Source organism: Monodon monoceros, unplaced genomic scaffold (assembly GCF_005190385.1).
Source record: "Monodon monoceros isolate NGI ecotype Baffin Bay Population unplaced genomic scaffold, NGI_Narwhal_1 Super_Scaffold_5, whole genome shotgun sequence".
Lineage (NCBI taxonomy): Eukaryota > Metazoa > Chordata > Mammalia > Artiodactyla > Monodontidae > Monodon > Monodon monoceros.
This window is the reverse complement of record NW_021703782.1, coordinates 102,902,066-102,909,838: the sequence shown is the minus strand read 5'-3', so window position 1 is coordinate 102,909,838 and position 7,773 is coordinate 102,902,066. Positions and strand designations below refer to the sequence as shown.

The 7,773-nt window shown below is 48.6% G+C and overlaps 1 non-coding gene across 1 annotated transcript; it reads right to left on the bottom strand.

The window, feature by feature from the left end:
- Positions 1-446: 446 nt before the first annotated feature.
- On the bottom strand, positions 447-548 carry LOC114884910. The gene has a single exon (XR_003790970.1). It is a non-coding gene; the product is annotated as a U6 spliceosomal RNA (small nuclear RNA).
- Positions 549-7,773: the final 7,225 nt, after the last annotated feature.

The following is a 7,773-nucleotide window of genomic DNA, read 5'->3' as shown; positions in this document are numbered from 1 at the left end:
AGTCATCGTTATAATCACAGTAAGGTCAAGACCCTGTGTCTATCTATCCAGGTACAAGGGGAAGTCACTTGTTGAGCTTCCAGCCAACATTCCACAAATACCTGCTGAGCATTGCTACGCTCCAGACCATGTGCTGGGCTCTGGCAGATACAAGGTTCTCCTAATTCTCTCCCATCCATGTTAAAGAAATAACACAAACAAGATGTCAGGGAAAAGACCAGACATATTAGCTTTCACTATACATGTAACTGGGTTAATTTCCTTTATTAAACCAAAAACAAGAAGACAAGCTGAAAAAAGTGCGGAAAAGAAAATTTAGTTACATGTTATTTATAAGAGAACTAAAACAAGCTATGGAAAGAAGTAAAAATCTCTAATGAAATAGCTCTGTATTTATAAATTATTGAATTATGTTTCAAATGAATAACAAACCACACTGAAGTGAAAAAAAGGGCTAATTTATGTAACTATTTTTTGGTCATCCTTGTGCAGGAGCCATGCTAATCTTCTCTGTATTGTTCCAGTTTTAGTATCTGTACTGCAAGCACCCCAAGTAGCTTTTGAACACAGAACTTTGATATATACGCTCAATCTAAAGATAAAAAGAATTGCAAACAAATGCTGAACTCTACCTAATGGGCTTGTTTTCCATAGTAACTAATTATGAAACTAGTCTCTGTGCATTGGCAGACTGAGTAAAAGGTGAAATATATTGAGGATGTTGAGAGGCAGGTTTCTCACTGTTGTAGAAGGAACATACAAATAGGAAATGGAGAAGGCCAGGAAGAACGCTGTGGTATCGGATGGGAACTGGAGGCATCAGTATGAACTCTTGGATTCATATTTATACGTGTATGTGTTTCCTAGTTCTATCCACTGAGAGGACCTAGAAGCAATGATACCCTGCGAACAGTGAGCCCAGCTGTGCCCAGCTCCTTGCTTCTAAATACCACAATACCATCCTCCCCTGGGGAAACCAGAGCTGCTAGAAGAAATGGCTGGTTCCTGGGCAAGGCCAGAGAAAATATAGGATGAGCCTAGAGCATCCTTTCGTGTCAGAAAATAAGGAAGTGCTCAACGAATAAGAGAGACACATCAAAAGGACATAGCAGCCACCTTGAATGAGCTCTCACTGGCCAAATCTGGGACAATTTGGTTATCAAGTAAATAATAATAGTAATGAATTTTTAAATTTATTTATTTTTGGCTGCGTTGGGTCTTTCTTGCTGCACATGGGCTTTCTTTTATGGAGCACAGGCTCTAGGCGTGCGGGCTTCAGTAGTTGTGGCACACGGGCTCAGTAGTTGTGGCACATGGGCTTAGTTGCTCCACGGCATGTGGGATCTTCCCGGACCAGGGATCGAACCCATGTCCTCGGCATTAACAGGCGGTTTCTTAACCACTGGGCCCCCAGGGAAGTCCCAATAATAGTAATGAATTATAACCCATTGAATAAGATAAGAATTCATGTGCCCATCATCCACTGTATGTATGTATACTGTAAGCTCTTCTTTCAGTAGAACGCTGACTCATAATAATAGAAAATTCTAAGTCACAATTTTGCAATCATCAGAGAAATAATTAATGTAGATAAAGATCAAGATGCTAAAATTAGAGGGTGAAAACTTGATGAGAAATAAAATATTTATATAGCATCAAAGTACTCCCATGCAAATTACTTATTATTTATAAAGAGAAAATTGGGATTGTACAGTAGATAAAACTGGTGGACACCACCTTAACCAAGTGATCAAAGTAACCATCACCCGTAATAAGGCAAATTGACATCAAGTGCTTCTTAATATGATGTATGGAGAAAGACATAGTATCATTTCTGTGGTATCTCTGACCCAAATGCATAGCCTGAATCTAATCATGAGGAAGTCTCTGAAAAATGAAAATCGAGGAATATTTTACAAAATAAATGACCTGTACTCTTCAAAAATGGCAATGTCATGGAAGACAAGGGAAGGCTGGGGAACCGTTCTAGAGTTAAGGGAGACTTAAATGTGATGTGTTATTCTGGATTGGAACCTGAACTGGAAAAAAAATGCTCTAAGCTTCACCAAATTTGTATAAGACCTGTAGATTAGATATAATTTTATGTCATCTCGAAATTTCCTGATTTTGCTAATTGTACTGTGGTTATCTGAACGTTCATGTTCTTAGGCAATATACACTGAGGTATTTAGGGGAAAAGGGGCATCATATTTGCAACTTACCCTCAAGTGATAAAGCAAATGTCACAAAATGTGAATAATTGGTGAATCAAGGGGAAGAGTATTTAGGAGGTATTTGTGCTACTCTTCTAATTTTTCTATAACTTTGTCATTATTTCAAAGTAAAAAGTTAAACAGAAAAAAAGAAAGAAAGAAAAAAAACCTGTTTGGATTCTTTTCTTTAAAGAAGCTATTTTCCCTCAAGGAACTCATTCATATGCTTGCCTCTTCAGCAAGTCTAGACTCTTCCTTAGCATTTTAGTCGACATCCCAAACTTTTAGAAACAAATGGAGATTTGTTTATGAGTTCCTCATTCCTCAGCCATGTGGCACTGGTTATGCTCCCTGATCATCAGCCCTTCCTGTCTGGCTCATTGACAGTGTCCACTGAACACTTTTGCATTGCGCCATCTCTGAATCCCCAAGGCTCATCTCTGTACCTGGCCAGAGCGGTAGCATAGGGTAGGAGTTTGTGAAACTGAAAGACGGAAATATCTGATTGTCTTCAGGGGAATAGCAAGAGTTGGAACTGAGAGGGAATGAGGAGGAACCCCACTGGCCTTCTGTGGAGCAAGGGCCCTCATACATGCCTGGACCCTGGACTAGAAAGCTTTGGACCCAGCGGTGTCTGGAAGCCTCTACCCTGTGTCTGGCTGCCAAGGAGATTTGTCTTGGAATGGGCAATCAGGAGACAGAGCAGTGTAAATTCCCCTCTGCAGGGGCGACTCCGGACTAATCCCATCAGTGTGGTTAAGGGTGAGCAGGTGACAGCTTTGCTAAACTGCACTTCAGGGTCCATTGAAAGTTTACCAGCTCCCTCTGGTTTGTTAAACTCACTGGTGGTAAATGAAGTGAACTCTCTGGCTACCCCTCTGATCTTGTGAGTCTGGGCACAGGGCTTTGGGTTTGACTTTCCAAGCTGCCTCGGATCCTCACATCTTGGTCCTTGAAGGCCCTCAGATCGACGGGGCTTGAGGTTGGGATATTTGGAAGTGAGGGGCCATGGATGAGTCTGAGAAGGTGAATGGAGGCCTTAAAAGCCACCCCTGGGATCCTCAGAGCAATGGGAGGAGCCATGGGACAGTGACAGGTAATGGAGTGAAATGGCCAGATTTTCATTTTAGAAAATTCACTCTAGAAGCTAAAGCTGAAGATCAGAGGGTAGGAAGGGACAACAAGCAGAAAGATCAACGTAGAGGCTGTTACGCAAATCCAGGCAAAAGCTGGAATGAGAAGTATTATTTAGACCTTGTTCTATAACAGAAACGGCAAACGTAGCATATATCTCACCACCCAAACTTCTTGTTCTCATGGCAAACATTGCTGATCCCTCACTGTCCTCCCTTGTCCTGGGCCTGTGTGGGCAGCTCCCGTGGACGACCACTACCAATCAATCCAAGTAGGCTCACTGAATGAAAGACATTGGCCCTCTCCACTCTCTGTTAGAGAAGGCAAGGAAGAGCATCCGTTTGAGGATATGCTCGCGTTTGCCGACAACTCACTTTGGGTCTGGCCCGACCTTAGGCCCTGGGGGTCAGACCGAGGGTGATACCCCAAGTCAGTCTTTGAGGTCCCTCATGGTGCATTGTGCCTTGCCCTGCTGTACGCCCTCTGTGCTCCCACTCAGTGCTTTCGCACATCCATTAGCTCATTTCAACCTCACAACATTCCTGGAAGATCAAGGTTGTCATCCCCATTTTACAGAGGAGGAAACTGAGACCAGAGACTTCAGGTAGAGTGCCCAAGTTCCACAGGTGGTAGGTGGCAGAACTGGGATTCAAACCAAGGGCTGTCTGGCTCCCAAAGCCCTGGCTCCTTCCACAAGAAGCTTGTTCCAGCTGCAGCAGCTGTTCAAATCTGTCAGGGCTTCATGCAGAAAGCAGGACAGGTTGGGGTGGGACATCTTGGGAACAATGGCTTTCCCTGTCAATAAAATCCCCGACTTAAAAGGACCTGGGAAACTTGACTTTGGAATCACCCTATCTAATCCGCTCTGTGTTGAGCCATGGAGAAGGGAGGCCCTGGCCCCTGGGTGGGGGCAGGGGGATCCCTGAGGGGGATGCTGCACAGATGGTGAGGGGCGGAGGCCTCTTGCAGTGGAAGAGAATAAAGTTTCTGTCCTTGCACAGTTGGAATGAGGGCCCCGGAGCCAAGCGGCCAGGGCCAGGGCAGGGCCAGCCAACCTTTGGCACGTGAACTGCCACCCTGAGCTCATGGCAGATAATTCTGCCATAGCAGGGGGGTGATAATTCCTCCCCCCTGGCAGGCATGCATCCTGAAAGCCCTGTCTGTTCCTGCCTCATGGGGTCCTTGTTGGAATGTAGGGGGTTGAGGGGCTGGCCCCAGCTGTGGGCAGAGCTTAGACTGGACCCGGTGGGTGGGGTAGCGTCTGGGCACTGCCTGGGGGCAGAGGGAGCCTTTGTGCTCTGTGCCCTAGGAATCCCACCCCCACCCGCACGTCGCCCTGTTGGGGAGAAATGGCTGACATGCCAGGCTAATGCCTGCTCTCTCTCCTTCTTCTTCTGGGGCAGCCGGGAGGGGAGTGCTTCCCTAGGTGCAGCCTGGCATCTGACAGATCTACCCCATCACACCTGGGGTGCTCCTTCTGAGCAGTGGGAGGGTGAAGGGCAGGGGCCCTCAAACCTGAAGGCATGGCACGATCTCCTGGGCAGCTTTAAAAACAGACCAAATCTCAGTCCTCACCCCCAGAGGCCATGTTCTGTTGTTCTGGGGTGGTACCTGGGCATTGGAAGTGATTCTGAAGGGATCTGGGTTTGAGAACCACCAGTGTGGTGTTTTGAGAGGGTGGTGCCGCAGCTGTGTGACCTTGAACACGTGACATAGCAGTTGGTGCCCCAGTTTCCTCATTTGTGAAATGTGGACAGCAACAGTACCTATTTTGTGGGGTCAGTGGGAGGATTCAATGGGACGATGCTGTAAAGACTCGGCACTGGGCTTCCCTGGTGGTGCAGTGGTTAAGAACCCGCCCGCCAAGGCAGGGGACACGGGCTCGAGCCCTGGTCTGGGAAGATCCCACATGCCGCGGAGCAACTAAGCCCATGCGCCACAACTACTGAGCCTGCGCTCTAGAGCCCGCGAGCCACAACTACTGAAGCCTGTGTGCCACAACTGCTGAAGCCCATGTGCCACAACTACTGAAGCTTGTGTGCCTAGAGCCCGTGCTCTGCAACAAGAGAAGCCACTGCAATGAGAAGCCCACGCACAGCAACCAAGAGTAGCCCCCGCTCTCCGCAACTAGAGAAAGCCCACGTGCAGCAACGAAGACCCAATGCAGCCAAAAATAAATACAAAAAAAAAAAAAAGACTCGGCACTGCGCCTGGCATGGAGCACACACCCGGACGCTGTAGACATCTATATCTATCCTATAGATAGTTATTGACATTTCTTCGTTTCCCACCTGCCAAGGGGAAATTTTAGGACTTAAAAGTCCTAGGGAGAAAATCTAGAGGGCAGAGAGAGGTCCCCTTTGAGGACCACACCAAGAGGGGACCAGAGGAGGCTCTTCACTCTGACAGGGAGGCAGGTTGGGAGGTGTTGGCACCTCTGTGTTTCCAGGAGCAGCCCACACTCCTTGGCAAGGCACGGAGACCTCAGGATCTCGGCTCTCAAAGCACCAAGAACACCATGTGCGTGCGGCTACATCTGGCTTCCGCGCCTCCCAGCAGGTTCTCAAGGGGAGGGGTGAGCCTCGCTCAGCTTGGTGCCCGCAAGGCTGGCACACAGGCATCAGTCACATTGGATAGCCCGCAGTGCATGACACAGACCTGCCAGGAGAGCTGGCAGATCCTCTGAGCAGGGAATTAACTGGTTACAATGCTGGCAGATCCTCTGAGCAGGGAATTAACTGGTTACAATGGCAACAGTAGCTACTGCTTCTTGAACCCCCACCCTGTATTGGGCATCACGCTTAGGGCTCACGAGACCGCACAAGCCTTGTCACTGCTCTTTCTGGCAGGTCATGCTGTTAACCAGGATGGTAAGGGTGCGCCTAAGCTCACTGAACTCTACAGCCTCTGACCTCTGTTGGCCATTGAGCTGCCTCAAACACTGAGCTGGGGTTCAGAGCTGCGTGCCTGCCACAGACAACAGAAACGCCACAGCTTTTTTTGCTGCCCAGGTCCCTGGTTGCAGCCCAGGATGGGGTGTTTAGGTGGAGTATTTTTTCCTGAAGATGGGTTTTCTCATTTTCATAGAATTTCAAGACGGAGAGAGTCACTGGAAATATCCCATCTGCTCTCCAACCTTAGTGATCTGAGATTGCATTCTAGAGGTTTCTGCCTGGAACCTGACTTAGGGATGGCCTCAACAAATATGCTGCACGAATAAAATGAAAGAAGTGTGGCCCATTCAGTGGCCATGACCTCGGAACCAAGGGTGGCTTGCTCAGCAGACTGTTCATGAACTTGCCCAAGGTTCTGAGACAGATCACTCGGTTATTTGCAGACATTTGTTGGGGGTCTTCTGGGTGCTGATGAACAAGTAGGGAGCAAGCTCTGCTTTCATGGAGCTCAGATTCCAGTGACAGGAGACAGGCCCTAAGCAGGAAAACTAATAAATAAATACCTGCTAGTGAAGAGACGAGAGGGCTTGTGATGGGGACGACTTTATTTATTTATTTTTAAGTTTTTTTTAAAAATTAATTTTATTTATTTATTTTTGGCTGCTTTGGGTCTTCGTTGCTGTGCACAGGCTTTCTCTAGTTGCAGCGAGCAGGGGCTACTCTTCGTTGTGGCACGCGGGCTTCTCATTGCAGTGGCTTCTCTTGTTGCGGAGCATGGGCTCTAGGCGCGCAGGTTTCAGTAGTTGTGGCACGCAGGCTCAGTAGTTGCGGCTTGTGGGCTCTAGAGTGCAGGCTCAGTAGTTGTGGTGCACGGGCTTAGTTGCTCCGTGGCATGTGGGATCTTCCTGGACCAGGGCTTGAACCCGTGTCTCCTGCATTGGCAGGCAGATTCTTAACCACTGCGCCATCAGGGAAGCCCGATGGGGATGACTTTAGACTCAGCATTGAAGGACAGTTTCCCTGGGGAAGCTGAGACCTGAGTGACCAGAGGGAGGCAACCACGCACAGGTGCAGGCACCAGTGTACCAGGCAGAGGGATGCAAAGCTGATGCAAAGGCTGGGGAGGATGGGGTGGAGAGCAGATGGGACTGGTGCTGGCGAGGGGGTCAGAGAGGGGAGGCCATGGTCCAGATTACCTAAAACCCAGCCATGTTTGGCTTGCTTGGGACTAGGGTCAGCCCTAGTGGAGTCTGAATTGTGAGAGGGACATGTTCCCATCAGCCTCTGCCATGGTAGGTGTGGCATTGTGCTTCTGACCTGTCTGTACTGTGGGGATTGGGACCCTCGTCATTGCCCAGGGCCACAGGGACAGTGCCCAGCTACCAGGCAAGGCAGGGGCTCTGCCGAGGCTGGCCTGTAGCTGGGGAAGGCCGGGGAGGGAAGGCCTGGCTGAATGAGTGTGTGTGTGTGTGTGTGTGTGTGTGTGTGTGTGTGTGTGTGTTTGGGAAGCTAGTCTAAATCCAAGTCACCCA